At 33.5% G+C, this 17,588-nt stretch overlaps 1 protein-coding gene across 1 annotated transcript in view; it reads left to right on the top strand.

The window, feature by feature from the left end:
- Positions 1-1,585: 1,585 nt before the first annotated feature.
- Positions 1,586-17,588, top strand: part of LOC129243853 (protein qui-1) — a 292,168-nt gene continuing 276,165 nt past the window's right edge. The window contains exon 1 of the mRNA XM_054881229.1: positions 1,586-1,652. The gene's annotated coding sequence lies outside the window, so the exon portion shown is untranslated. The remainder of the gene's footprint in view (positions 1,653-17,588) is intronic.

Raw genomic sequence — 17,588 nt, 5'->3', positions numbered from 1 at the left:
TTAGAAACAGTAAAATTTTCAAGATTTAAAATTGTTGAAATTAAGCATTTAATGGCGCACCACAACTTTTGGCCTGCCTGCCTTCGCGCGAAACGAAAAATTCAGATAAGCTTAGTTTAAGTTAAAAAATGTGGCTGCCTAGCAAACAAAGAAATGACTGTTATCTTTATTCACGGCTATTTACTCGGTGGCAAAAAATTATTTCCAATTTTTCCACTTTAATGTTTATTTACTGGCATGCTAGAGTTTGTTTGCTCTTGTTTGCGCGTATTGGCAGCGCATTTTTAATTATAATAATAAATACATAAAAAAATAAAAAATGCGGCGAAACGCTGATTGGTAAATGAGCTGGTGGGTGTGAATGAAAATATTTAAAAATATTCATTTATAATCTTGTCTTTTCATTTAATTTATGGAAATCCGCGCAGGTAGAACAAATCGTATGGAAATGTGCAACTAGTAACAGTAAAATTTATCTTTATCTTAATTTAGATGTGAAGAAAAATGTATTGAAATTCTTACTTATTTTTATTTTTTTTGCTTACGCGCCTTAAATTATGCAGGAAAATGCTAATGAGCTTGCGTCAGCTGAATATGCCAGATCAAGCATCCTCGTGACTAAACGATGAAATGTACTGTGAAAAAATTAAAGTTACTAAAATAAAAACATAAAAACAATCAGTGCTATAATTTCATTTTCTTGTTGAAGCAAGAAACAAAAATAACAAAAAAATATAAATTGACCACCCGCCTGCGAGTTTGAGAACAACAGCAACCAACAACCGAAGCTAACAACTCTACAAAAAAAACACAAAAGCACGAAGAAAAAAAACTAAAAAACAAAAAAAGCCAGGACATAATCAGAATTCAGCTAAGCCATGAAAATCGGGCACAAAAGCCCCTAAATACCGAAAATAAATACCTACAAATATATTTTTATCCTTCTTTTGAATCCAAAAGCATATAAAGTGCAAAGCAGGAATATAATAATAATTTAAACACGGAAAATATTTTGAGTGAAAAAAAATTATGTGTTAAAGAAAATAAGAAAAACAATAGAAGAAAAACAAGAGCGCCCAGAATTATCTGTCAGCGCAAAATTTCCATAAAAAAATTCAATTTTTGAACGCATTAAAACGTTTTCTTCTTGCCAAGGGCAAGTGCATTTATTAAGAGACAGCCAGAAAGAAACAAAAAAAAAGTAGATAAAAAAGGAAGTTAAAAAAAAACAAGGTAATTACATACCCCCAAATGTGCTTGTGTGCGCTAAAGGAGAAACCGTACATACGACGTGGACACTCCCAACCATTATAACCGTAAAATTATACGTTACAACAAAAAAGAAATCACTTTTTAAATGTTATGCGTTTGTGTTGTGCGTTTATCTTCGGGTATAAATTCTAAAGAATCCTGTTGTTCATAAACCTCATCGCCACTTTATTATCCAACTGCACAGTCACAGCCACAGCCAGTCAGCAGTACATATGTATGTGTGTATGTATGTACGCACATAAAAATACTTAATACATAAGACAACATTCATGTTGAATCTGTGTTTGTGCGAGTGTAGCAGTGTAAAGCAGCTAAGAGAGCAGACTGACTCCTCTATGCTGATAATTTATAGACATTTAGTTCGTTGATTGCTTTTTGGGGTAAGAATTGTAAATTTAATCTCACTCACTTACTTATCTCAAATTAATACACAAATTACATTGCTCACCTTAGAAAAGCGTTCTTTGAATGTAGCAATGATTTTTTACACAAAATGGTTATTTCAATTGCACGTAAATTCTTTAGTACTCGTAGCTGATGCTCATTCAGACTGCTTCAATTGCACACCGCGGCCTGTCGAAATAAATTCGAACGACATGCCATTCAACCTGTATCATTTTTGTTTATGTTTTAACAACTCATACATAAATAAGTAGGAGTAGCATGAGAGAAGAATGTATGGAAGATCATCTTAAATTACAGATATAAGATATTTGGCGGTTGGCTGTTGGTGTTAGTAAGAAAAAGATCCACTGCCGTTGAGGAAATTTCATCCAAGCGGTAATAAAGCAACGGAAGCAGATTTCTTGATGATTATAAAAAAAGTGAAAGTGCATCAAAAGAAGTAGACAGACTTATTTGGTAGCACAAAGTTATAGTCCAACAAGTTTCAATTTTTTTTTCGAAATCTATTTATTTTAGTCATAGAAAGTTTTATATTGCATGTAAGAAATGTTATAAGTCGAGTTCTGATTGAAATATTCAGGGTTGTAATGAAATCCAAGTCCGAATTGGAGAAATAGATTCGGAAAGCGATTCTGGTTGTGCTGGTGTTGCAGATTCCAATTGCTTTCTTCACTTTTCAGACATAAAAAATCGATTATCGAAACAGTTGTTCTGCTCATAAACAAAGAAAACTTGCTTGCTTTTACCACAAAAGTTAAAAGTAATTAGTCTAATACCTTGTAATACAAAAAAACGCTGTGAGTAACTTTTTTTATAGAGAAGGAAACTTCTGAAAATGTGAAACAACTACGTTAATCCCTTGGGGCGGCCAGAATCGGCGTAAATCTGCTTTACTAATATAATAAATAAATAAATAAAATAGTAAATACATAAAGTAAAATTTATGTATTTTATTTCAACATTGCTGGTTAACCTTGCCTTCCTTGAAACCTTGTAATCTTTTTGTGGCCGATCTAGAAAATTAAATTTTAGGAAGCTACCTGCAAGCTCTAGTGGTTAGAAATATGCTAAATTCGCAAAGTGGAAAAACTCTGACCCGGGTGCCCAACGGAGGATTAACGACTCAGCCAGTTGCTATTGCAAAGACCACGTTTTTGAATCCTTTCGTTATATCTAGATTTTGTTTCAAAAATATTGGATCTTGGGTGGTATTTCTTTGGTTCCTCATAGCAGATATATGCAAGTAACAAAAGTAAAACTTAGGTTTATTTTAATATAAGAAAGTTTAAAACCATTCAGGAAGCAAAAAAAACTATTTTCATTCTATCAAAGATATTCTCATTGGTTTCTCTCTGATATTAAAATAGATTTTTGTGACATCTAAAATCGATACTAGTTCTGATTCGAAAATGAAACCGAGGAAATCCGATTGTGTGGCAGCAAGAAGCGCTTTTGATATAGCAACAGTAGACAAAGAAATGAGAAAGATAATAAGGCGCTTAAAAAAAAAAGAAAAAAAACTAAAAATAAAACACCTCTAGAAAGTGAAAGAAAATCTAAAAGCGATCTAAAGCGATCTAAGAAATGCTGTAAAAGAGTAAATATGGCTTTGTCCATGATGCGATGTATATAAATTCCTTGACAAATTGTTAAGTGGACAGATGAATTTAATCAGTCAGTTGTATAAGATAAATGAAAAAATAATACAATAATACAAAAAACATGCAATTTTTAAATTCTGATTCAGCAATCGGTTTCTGATACCACCCTAATTATCGTCAAAACTGAATAGAATAAAAACAATAGAAGTTCACGGGTATGATTTTTGTCTAACATGTTTGACCCAAGGCTTCCCTTTTAAGGGTTGATTGATCCATTTTTTAAGCAAAGTTCAAAATTTCCCTCTAAGCAGGACATTTGAACACTAAAACATGTTGTGAAAATATTTGTAAAAAAATTGCATGGCGGGTTAGCGAAGTTACAAAAGCGAAGATAGCGTTTACTTGTAGTCTATAAAAATACTCAGAAATTCTGTTCCACTGTTGCAGGCCAGTGTAATTTCAGTAACGATTTCAATATACGCGATACACATTTTGGAACCCTTCACAGCGCGCTTCTGGGAACTACTAAAGGTTAATATTATGTATATATTAATGAGAAATACTATCATAATACTTTTCAATACTTTCACTTTTGACTCTAGACAACAAACAAAAAAAAACATAAAACATTTCCGAAATGCTCCACTTAACACTGGGTAAAAAATAATAGATTAAAAATAAAGCAAACAAATAAATAATAAAATAAATAATAAATAAATAAAGCAAAAATTACGCTTGGCAGTTACTTATTGACAAGTTTTGACGATTTATTCCTTTATTTAATTATTTATTTATCTACAGAATAGAAGTTACAAAGCTTTTAAAATCTTAATTCTACAATAGTACAGTGTAAACTTAAAACTAAAACAAAACAGTCAGATAAAATCGAACAAGTAATAGTAGTACTTCTTCCTTTACTTTATAAAAGTAATGGTTACAATTGCTTTAATTCAAACATTAATTCCTTTAATTTATAAAAATAAATAAAGAAATAAATAAGAATGTTTTTGACAATAACGATGTCGTATGTGACAGTTCTTAAGGAGTTAATTACAAAGGTTTCGTGGGCTTAAAATCGATTTTTTTGGCTTATTAATTTCTACAACATCTCAAGATTATTATCACACATTTTCAAGTTGATCCGAAAAATAGTTTCGGAGATACAGGCTTTGGAATGTGTGTGCTCCAAGCCACTTTTATTGTTACTCAAAACTTTAAACGCGTTCTTCTCGGAACCCGGTTTTCAAAGTCGGTTGTCAAATGTTCCCGAAAACTACTCAACCGATCTTGATGAAATTTTACACAGGTGTTCGAAATACAATTTACCCGTGCTTGAACGAAGGCTTTGTTTTGTTTGTTTTCAATTACAACTGTTTAAAAAAAACAAAATGTCAAGCAAATTTGACAGGAAGTTTTCATTTTTTTGGAAAAATGTCTGCCAAATTCCAATTTTTACTTTTTTTTCTTTCCTTCGTTCAATCACGAGTTTATGGTCTTAACTGAAACACTTATTTTTGTTACTTCATTTTTGATGATCTTGTCAGGAGTTATGCTGACAACGCGGACGCACCTTTCGAGAGGTCACCGGAAATGACGACACAATGGAAGAGTTTTAATTTTTCTTTTTTAATTTCAGAAATTATTCTTTAAATATTTATCTATAAGACAGAAAAAAGTTTACATAGAAAAAAAATTTTGAAAATAGGCCTCTTTTTACCCGACGAAACCCATGTAACCCCTTAAATAAATAAATAATTCAACTCTGCTACAAAGAATTCTCTCACATATAATACCAGTTAGCGTTCTAAAATTTTGGTCATTTAATATGTACTTATATATTACTTCAGCTCTTTGTCTAATTTCCCTCAGTACAGGGCATCTTGGTAAGAAGGGGCACATGTCTTGCACTCAGTTTTAGTAATCCACATATTGCTTTTAAATATTGTTGAGACATCAGCAAGCCGCGTATCTTCTGTAAAATATGATTCTCCTTTTGAGTAATCTAAGTGTTTATAAATTCGCGTCGTTCTTGCTTGTACTAAATTTTGTAATTTCATTTTTGATAAAAGCTGAATACAGCGATCATAACAGTTTAATCGCCTTTATTTTCTCCAAGCTTAAAGTCGAACTACATACCTGAGTCGTTGAGTTGTTTGTGCAAAACACGTTTTTTCGTAATAAGCACTGTCCTAATACGTGCGGGAGTCTACTGCTGCTTGATTCATAAATAGTTGCCCAAATGTATTTTATGTGTTCAGCTATAGCATTTTTTATTATTTCTGGCTTACACGCTGAGCAAACGCCATTTTGGGTGTGAGAATGACACCAAGGTGCTTATATTCTGCCACCACTTTTATTTCTTTGCCTTTGTACCACTATTTTTCAACCTCGGCTAGTTGACGAACTTTTCCAAAGACCTTCACTTCAGATTTTGTTAAATTTACTTTCATGTCCCAGTTCATTGGGATTATGTGTCAGGAGGACAATACCATCAGCATCAGATATATGAAGGCAGTAAGCCCAGAACAGTAAGGCTCTTAAAGATAAAAATCAGTAAAAAAGTAAATAAATTGATCGAGAAAACAATACAGTTAAATCGCAATCATATTCAATTTCTTATTGAATTTTATTTTTATTCAATTAAGGAAGCCATATACAAAAGTGAAAATTCCATACTTTATGAAGACTAAAAAAACAAAAACTTAAAAACGTTTCGTCAAAATTTTAAACTTTTGAATTCGAAGTTTTAGAAGAATTTCAAGTGGGCAAAGCTATAGCCAACTGAATTTCATTTGTGTTTCAAGTGATCCAAAAATCGTTTTTTTTATTGGTGTTGATGTTTACGTGTGCGAATACTCGAAATTTTTTTTTCGTGTAGAAGAAAAAACTCAACACCATAAACAAAAAAAAAAAAAAAAATAATACAAAATTAAAAGGCTTCTTGAACCAGTTAAAACTTGAAAACTTTTCAGACAGTCCTGTACTGTGACTGTTTTCAGTTGATAGTATAGAAAGTCTCACGCTTTTCACTATCATTAACCAGCCGTTGAGTAATGGAATGCATCCGCGATTTGCAGATAGAAAGCAATCAACTAAAATTTACGAACACATATCCAATTATCTGAAAAATAAACATTTACACTCACTCGAATAGCAGAAAATTCCTTCTTAAATTTATAAGTTGCTTTAGCAAACGAATCTACGTAGAGCGACTTATTGATAAACTATCTGTTGCTCGTGTGGTGGCAATGACAGCTCGCATCAATGACGTTCAAACGAAAGGCGCCCTGCTCTTGGCATTAATTAGAATTGCTATTATTAACTTCATCAGTATGCGTGGGGTATAAAAATAAGTGTAACTAAAATAGAATATGACAATTAACCGATGTGGAATCGTTTTTGTAACAGCTTCATGGTGCTAATGAAGATAAAATATGCGCGCACCAGAGATGGAGAACGGTTTTGCGGTTGGAAACACTACCGAAACTTGGATGCCGTAAAGGAAGCCCCTTTTCGTCACATTTAACAAAACAAAAAAATTAAAAAATACAGTCATTGGTCGAAAAATTATGCTCCAAACAATATAAAATAGTATCGGCCAAGGCATGCAAATTTCACGATAACGATGTGGACGTTTGGACGTGTCTATAATAGACATAGACGCCTATACGTGTACTACCACAAATGTATGAAGGGCAATTCCAGCTTATTCGTAATCCAATATACAGATTTTTAAAACATAGTCCGGTCAAATTAGGCCAAAACGTAAGGGTGAAGCTTCTAAAATTCATAACAAGCAGAAAATGGATGAAATTGTTGAAAACACATGTAGAAATAAAATTTTAAAGTTCCCAATCGATCCGGTCGAGGGGAAAATATTTACTCGAAGTCAAAGGTTAAAAAAAATGGGTTTTTTGTCTTCATAGCTTTCATCATCGTAGCCACGCACACAATTTAACAGATGGACAGCTGTCGTTTCAAGGTTACACTAGCATATAAAATATAAGACAGGGGTTTCATTATACCTAATATTCTGAGAATTATACTTATGAGTATGTTTTATATTTTAAATTTCAGTTAAAATCACCGATAGGAAAGGGGGTTTACTTATATTACAGCTACAAAAATGTATATACGTGGCGCGCTTATGCATATTATTACACTTGCAACTCTTTACTTCGTTATATCTTAGAAACGGTGGTGTTTAGGGGAAAATCATTGATACCTTTTTCGTAGATAACTTTATGATCTACAATTTTTGTCTGAGTTAATTTTGCGATAAATCTGACCGTTTCCGAGAAATTCACGAAAAACCAATTTTTTAACCTTTGACCCCGAGTCTATTTTTTCCCCCCGGCCGGATCGATTGAGCTTTAAAATTTTGTTTTTACATATGTTTTGAACAATTTCATTCATTTTCAGCTTGCTATGAATTTTAATAGATTCGAATGTCTAAATTGACCGGACTAACATAGTATATAAGGAGTTGGGAACTATTGATATCGACAACAATAGTTTACACCTGAGAATAGCACACCGTGTTCAGATTCCTATAGTATTTAATAAGGCTTAGCAAGTTATCAAGAGCCGTTTAACGCCAGAACAATGCTTCCAAAGTGTGGAAATTTATTTTGAAAAAAAAAAACTGATCGAATGGATGTAACTCGTAGCCGTGGCGAATATATGCCGATATTCAAACAATTAAATATCATGAAATCATAACAACCAACACTATTCGTTTATTTACCATCATTTTTAATTCTCAAGGTCTTACAAAACAAAAGAACCATTAGATATTCGCTTTGGCTTTCAAACACTTCTTATCGATAATTAATCAACCTTTGACTCTAGAGATATACTGAATATAAAAGCATTGAATACTTTTTATAGTGATGACTTGGCAATCACAGAAAGCATTTTAGGCGCAGTTACCGCTAGAGAAATTTTCATTTACTCCGATAGTCAGGCTGATTTGAAATCACTTATATCAAGTAAACACTCGTCTAAGCCAGTAAAGCAATTTTACAAATTATTAAAAATACTTGCACAGTGTTTTTCTATTAATCTACTCTGAGTGCCTGGACAAACCAACATTAAAGGTAGCTGTAACTCAGATGAGTTAGCTGAAGTGGGATACTCGCTCCAAATTAGTCAAGACAAGGTCGGCATGTCCATGCCCTTGGCAACATGTAAACTTTTACTCGTAATAGACAAACGCACCATTCGTGTTGCAAATTCCAACTGGAAACAGTTAAACACCTGCGCTATCAGTAGACAAACGTGACCCGAACGGAATATGGGTCGCACTTAAGTTAAAGTTAAGTCATTAAATCGTGCCGAAGAAATACACTGCCGAATAAATATAGTTTTTTAATTAAGAATAGAAGAGTTGATTCATAAAAACTTGCGTTGAAAAAAAAAATGCAGCCCGATTCTGAATATAAATTTTGTACTGTTACTTTTGCTCCCATCAATAAAAATTCTAAAAGAAAATTATTTTTCTTTTCTCTGTTTTCTTATCACAACTGAACTTCGAAGAAGGGAAAATGTGCTTGAGAAAAAAGTAGGTATCACGAACGCAAGAAAAAGTAGGAATGTGATGGCATTTTCATGTGAATTTCCCACCCGCAAAGATTGATGAAATCCTATACAAAAGTGTAAATGTTATATATATGTATAATCACAATCATATTTCTTGTAAATAAATAAATACATATAAAAATGGGTAATTGAAGTAAAGGGGTAGTAGACGTCCGCCATGGAAATAATCAGAAGGGCGTAAGCAACTTGACGTAAATGACAAATCAGCTAGTTTTTTCACAAAAAAATTACAACTAAAAAATATACTTTTTATAATTCTCTTAAAAAATAAAAGTTTAATAAAAAACGTACAATACAAAATTAAATCCTGAAATCTAAATATGCACGCTGGGAAAATTAATCAAACAAACCGCGCATAGAAAAACCACAAAACGACCACAGAACGACGTGAGGTATACTTGGCATGCTAGACCTCTATGCACAGCTGTAGCGGGAGGTTCAAACGGGATATATTACAGTTATTATTATTTACAAGTAATTGGCTTAAGTCTGGCATATATTTGCATTTCCGCATTTTTTATTTGCTCTAACCACAGCAGTACTTTGCTTAATAAATTTACTGGTTAGTTAAGTTTTAAAATATACATACACTGCGTTAAATAACACGAGGTCTAATTGACAAGTTGTGATCAGTTATTTGTTACTCAATTAATTTTAGAATTTTTCTATAAAAACATGGTTCATTATCCTACAAAAACTACATAAATCCTACATAAAATTGTATAAAAACTTGGTGCAAATTAAAAAAAAATATCAACGAATTTTGCATAGAGAGGAGCAAGATTAAAGTGACTGATTTTTGACAATTTATTTTGCTGACGCTCTTGCACATTTTCTCCGAACACAAAAAATTGAGTTCATTCGATATATGAAGAAAATGCGCAATAACGTCCAGGAAAAAATTATAAAAAATCAACGAAAATTTTGTAGGTAACTTTAAATTTGAATATACAATAAATTAAATTTTAATTTAATTGAATGCACTATAAAACAGCAAACCCAACTTTTTCAAAATTCTGCTCAAAAGTTTTCAAATTTTGATGAAATATTTTTGGATTTTTTAAATATTTGCACAAAGTTTGAAGCTTAGAATTATATATTTTTTCGTGAGATGAAAACTTTAACCAAAAGAAAATGAATTGGCATTCAAAACAAAAAAGAGAAAAATTGTCAAAACTGGCAAAATGTTGAAGTGCTACTTTTAGCCCGGGCAGTGAAAACATCCCTCCGAAAATAATGTAAATGCACGATATATCAACAAGTTTTGCCTATTTACTGATTATTATTTTTTATTCAATTATTTTTTTTTTTTAATATATTTAACTCTTTCAAGACCATAAAAGGTCAAATTTCAGACTTCATTCAAAATTTATTGAAAATTTGCATAATTTTCATCAAACTTTTAAAATATTTAATCAGAATTAAAAAAATTGGGTACGCAATTTTTTCAATTTTAGTATGACAAAATGCAAGTTGGATTTGAGCGCTATCATCTCTTTATATGTATAATTTTATTAAGCTTCTATAATTCTCGTTGTCTAGGAGTTTGTTTTATTCCAAAAATTAACAGCCAGCCCAAATTAGATTTATTTATTTATTTATTTATTACTTCAGTCTACGGAAAATGTTCTTACAGACTAATTCATTTAATTAAATAAGGTAAACAGATTAAGCTTAAATGTTTCAATATTATCACTAAAGTTAATGATGTTCCAATAATTGTTACACAATCGCGCAGATCACACAAGAGGTTCGTTAAAGGCATACGATTGATTCTTAGACTATAAAAAGAAATATGGCTTTGAAATTGGCTTAATAACTACTTACAATCGATATTACCATTAATGATATTATAAGCAAAGATTATTGAGAAGTATATTCGTCTATCGTGTAATGAATGTAAGCCAAGTAATTTGCGGCGTCTTATATAAGGGGCAGATTAATCTTGCCAGCCCATTTTTAACAACGTTATTTTTTCTGAAAATCTTTTGTACATTTTCTGATTTCCTCGAATTTACCTCATAGTAAGGGTTCCATATTAATGAACAGTACTTTATGCGAGATCGTACTAAGGCAACATAGATAGATTTCAACGTTTGAGTGTGTTTGAAATCAGTGGAATTTCTTCTGATGAAACCAACCATTGCAAATGGTTTAGATATCACATAATCAATATGTTTAGTGAAAGAAAGTTTAGTATCAAAAATAATACTAAGATCTTTCATTTTCCACTTCCTATATAGGATACAGTGATTTAATTTGTAGTTAACACAAAAGTAATTTGGATTTCTGGTATATATTAAAATAAAACTTATATTGGAAATGGTTTGATGAGCACCAAGTTTGAAAGGCATCCAGATCCGACGGTAAGTTTTGACTATCTTTTAAGTTAAGTACCTGTTGGATGAGTTTTATATCGTCTGCAAACATTAAACAGTTTGCAAACTTGAAATCTTTATGTAAGTTATTTACAAAAATAGTAAACAGCAATGGTCCGCTATGAGTCCCTTGCGGTATACCAGACCATGACTTTAGACACAATGGGTCCAACCTTTTAAGAAACTGGCGAAAAACTTCAATAGATTTCCTCCAATCCCATTGCGTTCCAACTTATACATACTTACGGTATACTTACAGTATTGAGTGGTCCACCTTTTGGGAACAGTTTTTAAATGCACTTATTATTTTATTTGTAGCTAAAACAAGATTAGAGCAGGTAGATCTGCCGGGGAAAAATCCATGCTGGCAATGTGATATAACCTGATTTATATGTATGATCAAATAACTTTATTTTGAACTTTGGCGTTAACTTTGTTGCGATCAACTCTCTGCCCACAAACACATGTCATTTTACAGCAAATATGCAATTTAAGCTTTATATTTTAATAAAGGAGTCACTGTCTTTATAACATTTGTTTATTATTTACATAGATTACTTATTTTTACACAAAGTACATTACACAATAAAAAACTAAAAAGCACGGAGTTCGATGAAAACACGTCAATACCGAATGAACGTTGACGAATTTTTTTTTTTTTCAAAATGTGTGCAGGCATATAAAGTTCAGTTAAAAGAGAATTCAGCCTCTCTTACTTATTCATAAGCATTGTGTTAGTTTGCTACCCTTCAGAGGTTGTTTTAAACTAGGATATGCCTGCTTACTCCATCTCCTCTCTCCATTTCCACTACTTTAAAGTATTGGAAATTTATATACAAGGAAGGCGATTAGCCCCTGCTGCTGTGCCTACATTTTTGGAGAAGCTTCATCTCTTTTATAGTCTCGGCCAACAAGTCAAACGCTACACTTTTTCTTCAAGCGGAGCAATGTTGCACGAATATTTTCCGTCACACAACTCACATTAGGGAAACACGAGCATGCGGAGTATACCGTCCCAGTAAACGCAGTAAGAACTGTTACCTTGTTTGAGCCTCCGCAGGTATCCTTTGAAGCAGCAGCGTCTACTCACGAATTGGGTCAAGGAAAAGTCCACTTTTCCATGGAACATAATAAGCCAAAGTCTTAGATTGGGGTTAGAGTTGTGTGCACAATGCCCTTTTGTTGAGTTATCGCACTTTACCTATCACTCATCGATGCCATTCTCTCCTCATGACTCACTAAATGACGCTACTACTAAACTTTATATCCTCTTACTACATTTATCCATACACTCATTATTGGCTTACAACTACATAAAGGTGTGTGGCCCCCACATTGCCATCACCATAATTTTTTCCAAATCATTTATCATTAAAGCTTAGTAGATAATTCAAATGACATGGAAAGCAAAAATGCGAATAAAAAATGATAATGAGAAAATTGCGTACATAATATAATACTTCTCTATTTGCCAAGCCCAGTTACACAGTGATTTATTTTTATTAGGAGTAGGCTTGCTAAGCCTACCTCACTATACCTACTTTCCATCTTACTAGCGACAATTTCTGTTTTTGCACATCAAGCGCACATCTTTGTACGTATAGCTATGCATGTTGTTTTTTTTTTTCAAAGTATTTGACCTACACCAACTGTTGCCCATCAATCAATGTCATCACCTGGCGCGTCCTGCGGTGATTAAATTAAAACTTATCATCATTCATCTATGCACATTTATTACATTGAACTTGACGTTAGGTACACGATACTACTTTCAGTATTAGTAAGCATAAAAGCTCCATCACCCCAAGTCTCACCTTAACACTACTCAACCGAGTTTGCTGAAAGCCTGGTAAGCACTTACATCAGTATTATTGCACTTTTCTACTTAAAAATTACTTGTGATGATTTTATTGCTCTAAGTGAGAATAATGTAAAAATTGGAATCAAATAATAGCATTTGGTAATGTCATAAGATTACTTTTCTGCTAGGGAATGATTGAATGATGACCTAATGTCAACAGGTCGGCTAATTTGAATTTAGTTTCACAATCATGACAATTGATGCCTTTAACTTCATTTCAAATCTGCTGCCCCTATTGTAGATATCAAGTGATATCTCTAAGGCAAACTGAGTATTTTTTATTTTTTCTGGTTCCTTTTTTTTCTGGTTTTTGCTTACTCAGCATTATCATAATAATAAATAATAATTTTATATCTGTAATGTCCTAGAAGATCTTTTGTGTCCTACTATATGTTTTATACTAGTCCTATTAACTGGCACTGTTAATTTAAATGTTTAAGTATTACCTCAGGTTCTATTTAACGCAAATGTTTCCTGGCATAGACGGTACGTAAAACTCGAACATTTTTAGGTCATCGTGAAGCACCTTGTCGGATCGCAATACAGAAATTCGTGAACAAATTCGAGCTGTTGGGACAAGTTAGTGATGTGAAGAATAAAACCCGTGCACGTCGCTCAAGAACAGCCGAAAATATTGCTGTTGTAGCCGAAAGTGTTAAAGAAAACCCAGGTTCGTCCATTCCTCGTCGTTCTTTGGAATTAGGCATCCCACAAACATCAGTACATCGTATTTTGCATAAAGATTTGGGTCTTAAGGCTTATAAAGTCCAGTTAACACAAGAACTGAAGCCGGCCGATCATCAACAACGTCGTGTCTTTGCGGATTGGGTCGTTGAATAGCATGAACGTGATTCGGAATTCCATCGGAAAATCGTCTTGGGTGATGAGGCCCATTTCCACCTCGGTGGCTTCGTCAACAAGCAAAATTGTCGGATCTGGAGCTCAGAAAATCCAAGAGTTATTGTCGAAAAGCCTCTCTATCCTCAACGAGTGACTGTTTGGTGCGGTTTATGGTCCGGCAGTGTCATTGGACCCTACTTTTTCGAAAATGAAGCTGGAACAGCAGTTACGGCGAATGTATTGCGCTATCGAGAGATGATTATGGCCAAAATGGTATTGATCTGGACAGCGTTTATTTTCAACAAGATGGCGCTACGTGACACACAAGCTACGAAACCATTGATCTTTTAGGGGGATAATACCTCTTATTGGAAAACCATTAGAATTAACCCTCGCGGCAAGCATTAGTTTTCCTCAAAAGCTTAGTCCCAACCATAAAAAATGTACTTGTCACTCATTCTCATATACATCCCGTTGCTAAAAGCATTACTATTTCAGAAAAAAAATATGGCTCATAAGAACCATACAAGGTAGAGTTTCAAACTTCCAACATTTAAACCAGACTTCTCAGAACTTTGGTAATGCAGTTTTATAGCCCACTGAATTTTATTTGAACAAAGTGCAAGTTTCAAGTGACTACAAAATACCGTTAATTTTTTTTTCTTAATTTCGGTGAGGTGTTACGCCTTTCGCTCCATGCAAAGTAGATAGAAGGAAAAAACTATCAACAAAGGGCATTGCCATAAACGAAGGCAATGTAGACGCTTGAAATTTGCATAGTCACTTTTACTCTGCATACGCACACCTAAGTATTTACTCATGTACTGAAATTCAGAAGTTTTCAGCTGATGTATTTAGTATATTCGAGCTGTTGCTGGTCTATTGTCCATCTACATATTTTTTCATATTAAAAACCGATAGGAATATAAGAATTATTTCGACTGTCTGAATTGTAACACCCTGTGTAATTTACCAGTATTTCTTACATTGATCTTTATCCTTATTTCTAAATTGCCTTTATAGTATGTTCTCCTCTCTCAATAAATGGATTGGTAACCATATTTCTGCACTATTCGTTAATTTCTCTAATTTCGCTAATTTTTTTACAGTACTCGTATTTTTAAAATATAGACACGCCTTGCTAGATTTAGTATAGAAGAAACACCAGTCCAGGTTTTTTTCTCTTTATTCCATCTCAATTCGTTTTATTAAACAAAAAATATATACAAATGTGGCAAATAAATTAAATATTCGTGCAAACCAAATACCAGCAACACGGATAGAAAATCAAATGAAATATATTTGTTTGCGTACGTGAAATGGCGACCTTTTGGTGTCGGCGGGGTCGGTGGGGCCAGCGCTTTTAACTGCAACAAGGCTAATAGTCATATTTGAAAATAAATTTAAAACCATTAGAAATAGAGCAAAAGAAAAAAATAAAAAAAAATATAATCGCATATATAAAATGGGCAATTTGAAGTTAAGTAATCACTGCAGTCAGCTAGTGGGCAAAAGTACCGTAAAAGTAACAAACTGTGGTTTTCAATTGCTAAATTAAATATCCAAAATTAATTGAAATTTATTTGCGGTCAAATACAACCTTTATGTGGCAAATGCGCCATCGCAGGGTTCTGTCAACGTGGCCTCCACGGGATCATTAGCAAATATTTATTTATCAAAAGCCAATGAAAATAAATGAGTATTGAAATATTGTATAATATATGCATGCATTTATGTACATGCGCACAAATCTAATGGGAAATTTAGTTTCAAAATAATTTTTACTAGCAAAGTCTAGTATACGTAAATTAAAGCGTTTGTCATGAAACTGCTGCAAACACTAACTGCACACGCAAAGTAACCCACTCAGAGCTTTAATATGCAACAAAATAAAATAAAATAGAAATTTTTTTGATAATAAAGAACGTTGCGAACTTTTTGACAGCACTTCAGTAAAGTTTGACATTTTCATTTTATTCATTTTTATTATTTGTATAGACTTTTCGCATTATTAATAATTTACTTTTGTAGAATATTTAGTGTTGTAATTATAATATATTTTCTTCTTTTAAATATATCAGCAAAATCACGATAGTCACGCATATCTGTATGTACATACATACATATATTCATACTCAATGTCAGTAATAAATTGAAAGATTTGACATGGTGTTTGCTGGCATAGTGACTATTGCTCTGCATACGGAGACCTACATAAGTATTTACACTTGCACTGAAACTCATAAGTTTTCCGCTGTTGTGTGTTTACTATACTCTAGCTTTTGCTGATTCGCCGTCCCACTGCATAGTCTTTCATATTAATAGCTCCTGAGTTTTCCATGGTATCACCACCCATTCGATTTTTTTTAACTTATGTTGTCTAGTGATTGATTCCAATATCATGCCAGCAATATTTGTCCCATGTTTCGTCCTCAAGAGAAAAATCTCTCAGAACCGTAGGCTATCAAGCAAGAATTTTAGATAATATCGCGTTTCACTTCCGTTTCCAGATTTTAAATAAAGCTGCATAAATATTATATAAGTTTGATTCATTAAGGCATTTTATAGCGATTTCTCAGCAAGTCGAATCTTAACAAGTAAAAATCTTGACCTCCACAGAGTGTTCTGATAGGCATAGATGGGCACACTGCATAACAAATAGCAGTAATCAGTAATTACTCTTTACTAAAAATGGTTAGTGGTAGTTAAAAATCAATACCCAACCACTAGATTCTGGGAATTACTTAAGAAACCACAATTTTTCCCCCTTCCTCGTATTCCTTTTTGGGGTACCGTTTCGCAGGTTCGCCTTGCTGGAGTGTCTTCGATATACGAGTGGCATGGCCAAGCTAGCATAGCCCCTTTTTGTTTGTGGTGTGTGAGGAGGGTTTAAAATGCGGTTATATTATACCGTCTTATGCCGTTGTGAGCACATGACTCGACCGTCTGTTATTTGTTGACAGTTCGTAGACAGTCCACCTCCTATCGAGGATTGATTTGTTTTTCTCTGCGTTTTGCGGAGCCACTCCGCGCGTTGCAGGTGAAGCATTATGCTCTTTGCAAAACTTCTAACTGCGTTCCAATAGTCATGTGATGTACACATGTTATTGATTAAGCCAAAGCCAAAGACTAACTCAAGCATTCGGCGTTCTTCGTTGAAACGATCGCAGTAGAAGAACACGTGCTCCGCGCTTTCTATTGATTTGGTGCAGCTTAGACAGAACGAAAGGTCCTCCATGTGAAAACGATGGAGGTACTCCAAGAAATATCCGTGACCGCTCAGTATTTGGGTTAAATAGTGGTCTACGTCACCGTGCCTTCTGGTCACCCATTGGCTAATTTTTGGGATAAGTCCATAGGTCCAACGTCCGTTAACAGATGAGTCCCATCTGCTTTGCTATTTTTCTAACGAATGCAGATGTTCTGCAGCTTTCGCTTCAGCTGTCGGCTTTAATCCTTAGTGCATTTCGTCGGTGTACTTGAGTTACTGGTCTAACATTCGATGGCTTAGCTCCTACCCATATAGAAGCAGCATATAAGATGAATAAATCCACCACACTTGCCAGGAGGTGCCTTCTGGTGCCTTGCGGCCCACCTATGTTTGGAAGAATTCTTGTAAGAGCACCGTTG

Source organism: Anastrepha obliqua, chromosome 4, assembly GCF_027943255.1.
Source record: "Anastrepha obliqua isolate idAnaObli1 chromosome 4, idAnaObli1_1.0, whole genome shotgun sequence".
NCBI classification, from domain to species: domain Eukaryota; kingdom Metazoa; phylum Arthropoda; class Insecta; order Diptera; family Tephritidae; genus Anastrepha; species Anastrepha obliqua.
The sequence above is the reverse complement of the archived record's forward strand: the minus strand, read 5'-3'. Positions and strand labels throughout refer to the sequence as shown.